Genomic DNA, 12,425 nt, shown 5'->3' with positions numbered 1-12,425 from the left:
CGTGCTTTCTCTCGAGTGGAGACGGGTATGGCGGTGAACTTCTTGAGTTGCAACAAGGGTGTGAAAGACCCTTTCGAAGTTCCAGAGGTTAGGTGTCATTAGTCTCCAGACGCCTCATCGGAAATAGGCCTCATCTCGCCTGGAAGGGAGAACTTCCTTGATTTTCTCGAGTTGCAGCAGGTGTTCTCGAGTTACGACGGGGACCTCAGGGACCCGCCCTGTTGGCCTCAGGAGAGGCCAGTCCCTATGCGTGTTGCTAGGGGACCCCTCGGGATTCCTCTCCCGTCGATACAGGGGCCAAAAACCTTGTGTGGAGTCAGGGCCGGAACCGAGGATTTCTCTCAGGGACTGATATGGATCTTTGGGTACTTCTGGAGTCTCGTCAGGGGAGACAGGCCTCGTCTCGTGTGGGGGCATGCACGTGCACTTTCCTTCCAGGCTGTAGCAGCAATGTCACGCTTCCCGTAGCGTGGATCAAAGGATCTGCGGTTTTCCCTCGAGGCTTTCCCTCGAGGCTTTCCCACAGGGCTGTCCCACGTGACACCGTGGTGTGAGTCGATTCTCGGCGTGAAAAATGAGCCAGTGCAGGGCAAAGAGGTTTCTCTGGAATGGACTGAGACATCTGGGGGACTCTTGGAATGGTGGTACGACCATGGAGTTCCTCTCGCCTTTCCTGTTGAGAGTGCCTCCTCTTGAGATGCGACGGGAACGCCGGGAATACTTTCCCGTTGAAAGCAGGGAAAGGAACCCTCATCTCGAGCTACGAGGGGGAAACGGGGCTCCTCTGGATGTGGGCGGGACCATCGTGCTTCCTCTCGAGTGGAGACGGGTATGGCAGTGAACTTCTTGAGTTGCAGCAAGGGTGTGAAAGACCCTTTCGAAGTTCCAGAGGTTAGGTGTCATTAGTCTCCAGACGCCTCATCGGAAATAGGCCTCATCTCGCCTGGAAGGGAGAACTTCCTGGATTTTCTCGAGTTGTGGCAGGTGTTCTCGAGTTACGACGGGGACCTCAGGGACCGGCCCTGGTGGCCTCTGGAGAGGCCAGTCCCCATGCGAGTTGCTAGGGGGCCTCTCGGGATTCCTCTCCCGTCGATACCGGGGCCAAAAACCTTGTGTGCAGTCAGGGCCGGAACCGAGGATTCCTCTCAGGGGCAGACATGGATCTTTGGGTACTTCTGGAGTCTCCCCAGGGGAGTCAGGCCTCGTCTCGAGTGGGGGCATGCACGTGCCCTTTCCTTCCAGGCTGTAGCAGCAATGTCACGCTTCCCGTCGCGTGGATCAAAGATCTGTGGTTTTCCCTCGAGGCTTTCCCTCGAGGCTTTCCCACAGGGCTGTCCCAAGTGCCACCGTGTTGTGAGTCGATCCTCGGCGTGAAAGATGAGCCAGTGCAGGGCAAAGAGGTTCCTCTGGAATGGACTGATACATCTGGGGGACTCTTGGAATGGTGGTACGACCATGGAGTTCCTCTCGCCTTTCCTGTTGAGAGTGCCTCCTCTTGAGATGCGACGGGAACGCCGGGAATTCTTTCCCGTTGAAATCAGGGAAAGGATCCCTCATCTCGAGCTACGAGGGGGAAACGGGGCTCCTCTGGATGTGGGCGGGACCATCGTGCTTCCTCTCGAGTGGAGACGGGTATGGCGGTGAACTTCTTGAGTTGCAGCAAGGGTGTGAAAGACCCTTTCGAAGTTCCAGAGGTTTGGTGTCATTAGTCTCCAGAGGCCTCATCGGAAATAGGCCTCATCTCGCCTGGAAGGGAGAACTTCCTGGATTTTTCGAGTTGCGGCAGGTGTTCTCGAATTACGACGGGGACCTCAGGGACCCGCCCTGGTGGCCTCCGGAGAGGCCAGTCCCCATGCGAGTTGCTAGGGGGCCTCTCGGGATTCCTCTCCCGTCGATACCGGGGCCAAAAACCTTGTGTGGAGTCAGGGCCGGAACCGAGGATTCCTCTCAGGGGCTGACATGGATCTTTGGGTACTCCTGGAGTCTCCCCAGGGGAGTCAGGCCTCGTCTCGAGTAGGGGCATGCCCGTGCGCTTTCCTTCCAGGCTGTAGCAGCAATGTCACGCTTCCCGTCGCGTGGATCAAAGGATCTGTGGTTTTCCCTCGAGGCTTTCCCTCGAGGCTTTCCCACAGGGCTGTCCCACGTGCCACCGTGGTGAGAGTCGATCCTCGGCGTGAAAGATGAGCCAGTGCAGGGCAAAGAGGGTCCTCTGGAATGGACTGAGACATCTGGGGGACTCTTGGAATGGTGGTACGACCATGGAGTTCCTCTCGCCTTTCCTGTTGAGAGTGCCTCCTCTTGAGATGCGACGGGAACGCAGGGAATTCTTTCCCGTTGAAAGCAGGGAAAGGATCCCTCATCTCGAGCTACGAGGGGGAAACGGGGCTCCTTTGGATGTTGTCGGGACCATCGTGCTTCCTCTCGAGTGGAGACGGGTATGGTGGTGAACTTCTTGAGTTGCAGCAAGGGTGTGAAAGACCCTTTCGAAGTTCCAGAGGTTAGGTGTCATTAGTCTCCAGACGCCTCATCGGAAATAGGCCTCATCTCGCCTGGAAGGGAGAACTTCCTGGATTTTCTCGAGTTGCGGCAGGTGTTCTCGAGTTACGACGGGGACCTCAGGGACCGGCCCTGGTGGCCTCAGGAGAGGCCAGTCCCCATGCGAGTTGCTAGGGGGCCTCTCGGGATTCCTCTCCCGTCGATACCGGGGCCAAAAACCTTGTGTGGAGTCAGGGCCGGAACCGAGGATTCCTCTCAGGGGCTGATATGGATCTTTGGATACTTCTGGAGTCTCGCCAGGGGAGACAGGCCTCGTTTCGTGAGGGGGCATGCACGTGCACTTTCCTTCCAGGCTGTAGCAGCAATGTCACGCTTCCCGTCGCGTGGATCAAAGGATCTGTGGTTTTCCCTCGAGGCTTTCCCTCGAGGCTTTCCCACAGGGCTGTCCCACGTGCCACCGTGGTGTGAGTCGATCCTCGGCGTGAAAGATGAGCCAGTGCAGGGCAAAGAGGTTCCTCTGGAATGGACTGAGACATCTGGGGGACTCTTGGAATGGTGGTACGACCATGGAGTTCCTCTCGCCTTTCCTGTTGAGAGTGCCTCCTCTTGAGATGCGACGGGAACGCCGGGAATTCTTTCCCGTTGAAAGCAGGGAAAGGATCCCTCATCTCGAGCTCCGAGGGGGAAACGGGGCTCCTCTGGATGTGGGCGGGACCATCGTGCTTCCTCTCGAGTGGAGACGGGTATGGCGGTGAACTTCTTGAGTCGCAGCAAGGGTGTGAAAGACCCTTTCGAAGTTCCAGAGGTTAGGTGTCATTAGTCTCCAGACGCCTCATCGGAAAAAAGCCTCATCTCGCCTGGAAGGGAGAACTTCCTGGATTTTCTCGAGTTGCGGCAGGTGTTCTCGAGTTACGACGGGGACCTCAGGGACCCGCCCTGGTGGCCTCAGGAGAGGCCAGTCCCCATGCGAGTTGCTAGGGGGCCTCTCGGGATTCCTCTCCCGTCGATACCGGGGCCAAAAACCTTGTGTGGAGTCAGGGCCGGAACCGAGGATTCCTCTCAGGGGCTGACATGGATCTTTGGGTACTTCTGGAGTCTCCCCAGTGGAGTCAGGCCTCGTCTCGAGTGGGGGCATGCACGTGCGCTTTCCTTCCAGGCTGTAGCAGCAATGTCACGCTTCCCGTCGCGTGGATCAAAGGATCTGTGGTTTTCCCTCGAGACTTTCCCTCGAGGCTTTCCCACAGGGCTGTCCCACGTGCCACCGTGGTGTGAGTCGATCCTCGGCATGAAAGATGAGCCAGTGCATGGCAAAGAGGTTCCTCTGGAATGGACTGAGACATCTGGGGGACTCTTGGAATGGTGGTACGACCATGGAGTTCCTCTCGCCTTTCCTGTTGAGAGTGCCTCCTCTTGAGATGCGACGGGAACGCCGGGAATTCTTTCCCGTTGAAAGCAGGGAAAGGATCCCTCATCTCGAGCTACGAGGGGGAAACGGGGCTCCTCTGGATGTGGGCGGGACCATCGTGCTTCCTCTCGAGTGGAGACGGGTAAGGCGGTGAACTTCTTGAGTTGCAGCAAGGGTGTGAAAGACCCTTTCGAAGTTCCAGAGGTTTGGTGTCATTAGTCTCCAGAGGCCTCATCGGAAATAGGCCTCATCTCGCCTGGAAGGGAGAACTTCCTGGATTTTCTCGAGTTGCGGCAGGTGTTCTCGAGTTATGACGGGGACCTCAGGGACCCGCCCTGGTGGCCTCAGGAGAGGCCAGTCCCCATGCGAGTTGCTAGGGGGCCTCTCGGGATTCCTCTCCCGTCGATACCGGGGCCAAAAACCTTGTGTGGAGTCAGGGCCGGAACCGAGGATTCCTCTCAGGGGCTGACATGGATCTTTGGGTACTCCTGGAGTCTCCCCAGGGGAGTCAGGCCTCGTCTCGAGTAGGGGCATGCACGTGCGCTTTCCTTCCAGGCTGTAGCAGCAATGTCACGCTTCCCGTCGCGTGGATCAAAGGATCTGTGGTTTTCCCTCGAGGCTTTCCCTCGAGGCTTTCCCACAGGGCTGTCCCACGTGCCACCGTGGTGAGAGTCGATCCTCGGCGTGAAAGATGAGCCAGTGCAGGGCAAAGAGGTTCCTCTGGAATGGACTGAGACATCTGGGGGACTCTTGGAATGGTGGTACGACCATGGAGTTCCTCTCGCCTTTCCTGTTGAGAGTGCCTCCTCTTGAGATGCGACGGGAACGCAGGGAATTCTTTCCCGTTGAAAGCAGGGAACGGATCCCTCATCTCGAGCTACGAGGGGGAAACGGGGCTCCTTTGGATGTTGTCGGGACCATCGTGCTTCCTCTCGAGTGGAGACGGGTATGGTGGTGAACTTCTTGAGTTGCAGCAAGGGTGTGAAAGACCCTTTCGAAGTTCCAGAGGTTAGGTGTCATTAGTCTCCAGACGCCTCATCGGAAATAGGCCTCATCTCGCCTGGAAGGGAGAACTTCCTGGATTTTCTCGAGTTGCGGCAGGTGTTCTCGAGTTACGACGGGGACCTCAGGGACCGGCCCTGGTGGCCTCAGGAGAGGCCAGTCCCCATGCGAGTTGCTAGGGGTCCTCTCGGGATTCCTCTCCCGTCGATACCGGGGCCAAAAACCTTGTGTGGAGTCAGGGCCGGAACCGAGGATTCCTCTCAGGGGCTGATATGGATCTTTGGATACTTCTGGAGTCTCGCCAGGGGAAACAGGCCTCGTTTCGTGAGGGGGCATGCACGTGCACTTTCCTTCCAGGCTGTAGCAGCAATGTCACGCTTCCCGTCGCGTGGATCAAAGGATCTGTGGTTTTCCCTCGAGGCTTTCCCTCGAGGCTTTCCCACAGGGCTGTCCCACGTGCCACCGTGGTGTGAGTGGATCCTCGGCGTGAAAGATGAGCCAGTGCAGGGCAAAGAGGTTCCTCTGGAATGGACTGAGACATCTGGGGGACTCTTGGAATGGTGGTACGACCATGGAGTTCCTCTCGCCTTTCCTGTTGAGAGTGCCTCCTCTTGAGATGCGACGGGAACGCCGGGAATTCTTTCCCGTTGAAAGCAGGGAAAGGATCCCTCATCTCGAGCTACGAGGGGGAAACGGGGCTCTTCTGGATGTGGGCGGGACCATCGTGCTTCCTCTCGAGTGGAGACGGGTATGGCGGTGAACTTCTTGAGTCGCAGCAAGGGTGTGAAAGACCCTTTCGAAGTTCCAGAGGTTAGGTGTCATTAGTCTCCAGACGCCTAATCGGAAATAAGCCTCATCTCGCCTGGAAGGGAGAACTTCCTGGATTTTCTTGAGTTGCGGCAGGTGTTCTCGAGTTACGACGGGGACCTCAGGGACCCGCCCTGGTGGCCTCAGGAGAGGCCAGTCCCCATGCGAGTTGCTAGGGGGCCTTTCGGGATTCCTCTCCCGTCGATACCGGGGCCAAAAACCTTGTGTGGAGTCAGGGCCGGAACCGAGGATTCCTCTCAGGGGCTGACATGGATCTTTGGGTACTTCTGGAGTCTCCCCAGTGGAGTCAGGCCTCGTCTCGAGTGGGGGCATGCACGTGCGCTTTCCTTCCAGGCTATAGCAGCAATGTCACGCTTCCCGTCGCGTGGATCAAAGGATCTGTGGTTTTCCCTCGAGGCTTTCCCTCGAGGCTTTCCCACAGGGCTGTCCCACGTGCCACCGTGGTGTGAGTCGATCCTCGGCATGAAAGATGAGCCAGTTCAGGGCAAAGAGGTTCCTCTAGAATGGACTGAGACATCTGGGGGACTCTTGGAATGGTGGTACGACCATGGACTTCCTCTTGCCTTTCCTGTTGAGAGTACCTCCTCTTGAGATGCAACGGGAACGCCAGGAATTCTTTCCCGTTGAAAGCAGGGAAAGGATCCCTCATCTCGAGCTACGAGGGGGAAACGGGGCTCCTCTGGATGTGGGCGGGACCATCGTGCTTCCTCTCGAGTGGAGACGGGTATGGCGGTGAAATTCTTGAGTTGCAGCAAGGGTGTGAAAGACCCTTTCGAAGTTCCAGAGGTTAGGTGTCATTAGTCTCCAGACGCCTCATAGGAAATAGGCCTCATTTCGCCTGGAAAGGAGAACTTCCTGGATTTTCTCGAGTTGCGGCAGGTGTTCTCGAGTTACGACTGGGACCTCAGGGACCCGCCCTGGTGGCCTCAGGAACGGCCAGTCCCCATGCTAGTTGCTAGGGGGCCTCTCGGGATTCCTCTCCCGTCGATACCGGGGCCAAAAACCTTGTGTGGAGTCAGGGCCGGAACCGAGGATTCCTCTCAGGGGCTGACATGGATCTTTGGGTACTTCTGGAGTCTCCCCAGGGGAGTCAGGCCTCGTCTCGAGTGGGGGCATGCACGTGCGCTTTCCTTCCAGGCTGTAGCAGCAATGTCATGCTTCCCGACGCATGGATCAAAGGATCTGTGGTTTTCCCTCGAGGCTTTCCCTCGAGGCTTTCCCACAGGGCTGTCCCACGTGCCACCGAGGTGTGAGTCGATCCTCGGCGTGAAAGATGAGCCAGTACAGGGCAAAGAGGTACCCCTGGAATGGACTGAGACATCTGCGGGACTCTTGGAATGGTGGTACGACCATGGAGCTCCTCTCGCCTTTCCTGTTGAGAGTGCCTCCTCTTGAGATGCGACGGAAACGCCGGGAATTCTGTCCCGTTGAAAGCAGGGAAAGGATCCCTCATCTGAGCTACGAGGGGCAAACGGGGCTCCTCTGGATGTGGGCGGGACCATCGTGCTTACTCTCGAGTGGAAACGGGTATGGCGGTGAACTTCTTGAGTTGCAGCAAGGGTGTGAAAGACCCTTTTGAAGTTCCAGAGGTTAGGTGTCATTAGTCTGCAGACGCCTCATCGGAAATAGGCCTCATCTCGCCTGGAAGGGAGAACTTCCTGGATTTTCTCGAGTTGCGGCAGGTGTTCTCGAGTTACGACGGGGACCTCAGGGACCCGCCCTGGTGGCCTCAGGAGAGGCCAGTCCCCATGCGAGTTGCTAGGGGGCCTCTCGGGATTCCTCTCCCGTAGATACCGGGGCCAAAAACCTTGTGTGGAGTCAGGGCCGGAACCGAGGATTCCTCTCAGGGGCTGACATGGATCTTTGGGTACTTCTGGAGTCTCCCCAGGGGAGTCAGGCCTCGTCTCGAGTGGGGGCATGCACGTGCGCTTTCCTTCCAGGCTGTAGCAGCAATGTCACGCTTCCCGTCGCGTGGATCAAGGGATCTGTGGTTTTCCCTCGAGGCTTTCCCTAGAGGCTTTCCCACAGGGCTGTCCCACGTGCCACCGTGGTGTGAGTCGATCCTCGGCGTGAAAGATGAGCCAGTGCAGGGCAAAGAGGTTCCTCTGGAATGGACTGAGACATCTGGGGGACTCTTGGAATGGTGGTACGACCATGGAGTTCCTCTCGCCTTTCCTGTTGAGAGTGCCTCCTCTTGAGATGCGAAGGGAACCCCGGAATTCTTTCCCATTTAAAGCAGTGAAAGGATCCCTCATCTTGAGCTACGAGGGGGAAACGGGGTTCCTCTGGTTATGGGTGGGACGATCGTGCTTCCTCTCGAGCGGAGACGGGTATGGCGGTGAACTACTTGAGTTGCAGCAAGGGTGTGAAAGACCCTTTCGAAGTTCCAGAGGTTAGGTGTCATTAGTCTCCAGACGCCTCATCAGAAATAGGCCTCATCTCGCCTGGAAGGGAGAACTTCCTGGATTTTCTCGAGTTGCGGCAGGTGTTCTCCCCTTACGACGGGGACCTCAGGGACCGGCCTGGTGGCCTCAGGAAAGTCCAGTCCCCATGCGAGGTGCTAGGGGGCCTCTCGGGATTACTCTTCCGTCGATACCGGGGCCAAAAACCTTGTGTGGAGTCAGGGCCGGAACCGAGGATTCCTCTCCGGGCTGACATGGATCTTGGGGTACTTCTGGAGTCTCCCCAGGGGAGTCAGGCCTCGTCTCGAGTGGGGGCATGCACGTGCGCTTTCCTTCCAGGCTGTAGCAGCAATGTCACGCTTCCCGTCGCGTGGATCAAAGGATCTGTGGTTTTCAATCGAGGCTTTCCCTTGAGGCTTTCCCACAGGGCTGTCCCACGTGCCACCGTGGTGTGATTCGATCCTCGGCGTGAAAGATGAGCCAGTGCAGGGCAAAGAGGTTCCTCTGGAATGGACTGAGACATCTGGGGGACTCTTGGAATGGTGGTACGACCATGGAGTTCCTCTCGCCTTTCCTGTTGAGAGTGCCTCCTCTTGAGATGTGACGGGAACGCCGGAATTCTTTCCCGTTGAAAGCAGGGAAAGGAACCCTCATCTCGAGCTACGAGGGGGAAACGGGGCTCCTCTGGATGTGGGCGGGACCATCATGCTTCCTCTCGAGTCGACACGGGTATGGTGGTGAACTTCTTGTGTTGCAGCAAGGGTGTGAAAGACCCTTTCGAAGTTCCAGAGGTTAGGTGTCATTAGTGTCCAGACGCCTCATCGGAAATAGGCCTCATCTCGCCTGGAAGGGAGAACTTCCTGGATTTTCTCGAGTTGCGGCAGGTGTTCTCCACTTACGACGGGGACCTCAGGGACCGGCCTGGTGGCCTCAGGAAAGGCCAGTCCCCATGCGAGGTGCTAGGGGGCCTCTCGGGATTCCTCTCACGTCGATAACGGGGCCAAAAACCTTGTGTGGAGTCAGGGCCGGAACCGAGGATTCCTCTCAGGGGCTGACATGGATCTTGGGGTACTTCTGGAGTCTCCCCAGGGGAGTCAGTCCTCGTCTCGAGTGGGGGCATGCACGTGCGCTTTCCTTCCAGGCTGTAGCAGCAATGTCACGATTCCCGTCGCGTGGATCAAAGGATCTGTGGTTTACCCTCGAGGCTTTCCCACAGGGCTGTCCCACGAGCCACCGTGGTGTGAGTCGATCCTCGGCGTGATAGATGAGCCAGTGCAGGGCAAACAGGTTCCTCTGGAATGGACTGAGACATCTGGGGGACTCTTGGAATGGTGGTACGACCATGGAGTTCCTCTCGCCTTTCCTGTTGAGAGTGCCTCCTCTTGAGATGCGACAGGAACACCGGGAATTCTTTCCCATTTAAAGCAGGGAAAGGATCCCTCATCTCGAGCTACGAGGGGGAAACGGGGCTCCTCTGGTTGTGGGTGGGACGATCGTGCTTCCTCTCGAGTGGAGACGGGTATGGCGGTAAACTACTTGAGTTGCAGCAAGGGTGTGAAAGACCCTTTCGAAGTTCCAGAGGTTAGGTGTCATTAGTCTCCAGACACCTCATCGGAAATAGGCCTCATCTCGCCTGGAAGGGAGAACTTCCTGGATTTTCTCGAGTTGCAGCAGGTGTTCTCGAGTTACAACGGGGACCTCAGGGACCCGCCCTGGTGGCATCAGGAAAGGCCAGTCCCCATTCGAGTTGCTAGGGTGCCTCTCGGTAGATCTCTCCCGTCGATACCAGGACCAAAATCCTTGTGTGGAGTCAGGGCCGGAACCGAGGATTCCTCTCAGGGGCTGACATGGATCTTTGGGTCTTTCTGGAGTCTCCCGAGGGGAATCAGGCCTCGTCTCGAGTGGGGGCATGCACGTGCGCTTTCCTTCCAGCCTGTAGCAGCAATGTCACGCTTCCCGTGGCGTGGATCAAAGGATCTGTGGTTTTCCCTCGAGGCTTTCCCTCGAGGCTTTCCCACAGGGCTGTCCCACGTGCCACCGAGGTGTGAGTCGATCCTCGGCGTGAAAGATGAGCCAGTACAGGGCAAAGAGGTTCCTCTGGAATGGACTGAGACATCTGGGGGACTCTTGGAATGGTGGTACGGCCATGGAGTTCCTCTCTCCTTTCCTGTTGAGAGTGCCTCCTCTTGAGATGCGACGGGAACGCCGGGAATTCTTTCCCGTTGAAAGCAGGGAAAGGATCCCTCATCTCGAGCTACGAGGGGGAAACGGGGCTCCTCTGGATGTGGGCGGGACCATCGTGCTTCCTCTCGAGTGGAGACGGGTATGGCAGTGAACTTCTTGAGTTGCAGCAAGGGTGTGAAAGACCCTTTCGAAGTTCCAGAGGTTAGGTGTCATTAGTCTCCAGACGCCTCATCGGAAATAGGCCTCATCTCGCCTGGAAGGGAGAACTTCCTGGATTTTCTCGAGTTGTGGCAGGTGTTCTCGAGTTACGACGGGGACCTCAGGGACCGGCCCTGGTGGCCTCAGGAGAGGCCAGTCCCCATGCGAGTTGCTAGGGGGCCTCTCGGGATTCCTCTCCCGTCGATACCGGGGCCAAAAACCTTGTGTGCAGTCAGGGCCGGAACCGAGGATTCCTCTCAGGGGCAGACATGGATCTTTGGGTACTTCTGGAGTCTCCCCAGGGGAGTCAGGCCTCGTCTCGAGTGGGGGCATGCACGTGCCCTTTCCTTCCAGGCTGTAGCAGCAATGTCACGCTTCCCGTCGCGTGGATCAAAGATCTGTGGTTTTCCCTCGAGGCTTTCCCTCGAGGCTTTCCCACAGGGCTGTCCCAAGTGCCACCGTGTTGTGAGTCGATCCTCGGCGTGAAAGATGAGCCAGTGCAGGGCAAAGAGGTTCCTCTGGAATGGACTGATACATCTGGGGGACTCTTGGAATGGTGGTACGACCATGGAGTTCCTCTCGCCTTTCCTGTTGAGAGTGCCTCCTCTTGAGATGCGACGGGAACGCCGGGAATTCTTTCCCGTTGAAATCAGGGAAAGGATCCCTCATCTCGAGCTACGAGGGGGAAACGGGGCTCCTCTGGATGTGGGCGGGACCATCGTGCTTCCTCTCGAGTGGAGACGGGTATGGCGGTGAACTTCTTGAGTTGCAGCAAGGGTGTGAAAGATCCTTTCGAAGTTCCAGAGGTTTGGTGTCATTAGTCTCCAGAGGCCTCATCGGAAATAGGCCTCATCTCGCCTGGAAGGGAGAACTTCCTGGATTTTTCGAGTTGCGGCAGGTGTTCTCGAATTACGACGGGGACCTCAGGGACCCGCCCTGGTGGCCTCCGGAGAGGCCAGTCCCCATGCGAGTTGCTAGGGGGCCTCTCGGGATTCCTCTCCCGTCGATACCGGGGCCAAAAACCTTGTGTGGAGTCAGGGCCGGAACCGAGGATTCCTCTCAGGGGCTGACATGGATCTTTGGGTAATTCTGGAGTCTCCCCAGTGGAGTCAGGCCTCGTCTCGAGTGGGGGCATGCACGTGCGCTTTCCTTTCAGGCTGTAGCAGCAATGTCACACTTCCCGTCACGTGGATCAAAGGATCTGTGGTTTTCCCTCGAGGCTTTCCCTCGAGGCTTTCCCACAGGGCTGTCCCACGTGCCACCGTGGTGTGAGTCGATCCTCGGCGTGAAAGATGAGCCAATGCAGGGCAAAGAGGTTCCTCTGGAATGGACTGAGACATCTGGGGGACTCTTGGAATGGTGGTACGACCATGGAGTTCCTCTCGCCTTTCCTGTTGAGAGTGCCTCCTCTTGAGATGCGACGGGAACGCCGGGAATTCTTTCCCGTTGAAAGCAGGGAAAGGATCCCTCATCTCGAGCTACGAGGGGGAAACGGGGCTCCTCTGGATGTGGGCGGGACCATCGTGCTTCCTCTCTAGTGGAGACGGGTATGGTGGTGAACTTCTTGAGTTGCAGTAAGGCTGTGAAAGACCCTTTCGAAGTTCCAGAGGTAAGGTGTCATTGGTCTCCAGACGCCTCATCGGAAATAGGCCTCATCTCGCCTGGAAGGGAGAACTTCCTGGATTTTCTCGAGTTGCGGCAGGTGTTCTCGAGTTACGACGGGGACCTCAGGGACCCGCCCTGGTGGCCTCAGGAGAGGCCAGTCCCTATGCGAGTTGCTAGGGGGCCTCTCGGGATTCCTCTCCCGTCGATACCGGGGCCAAAAACCTTGTGTGGAGTCAGGGCCGGAACCGAGGATTCCTCTCAGGGGCTGACATGGATCTTTGGGTACTTCTGGAGTCTCCCCAGGG

This window comes from Capricornis sumatraensis, unplaced genomic scaffold, assembly GCF_032405125.1.
Source record: "Capricornis sumatraensis isolate serow.1 unplaced genomic scaffold, serow.2 scaffold3, whole genome shotgun sequence".
NCBI classification, from domain to species: domain Eukaryota; kingdom Metazoa; phylum Chordata; class Mammalia; order Artiodactyla; family Bovidae; genus Capricornis; species Capricornis sumatraensis.
Note: the sequence above shows the minus strand (reverse complement) of the source record.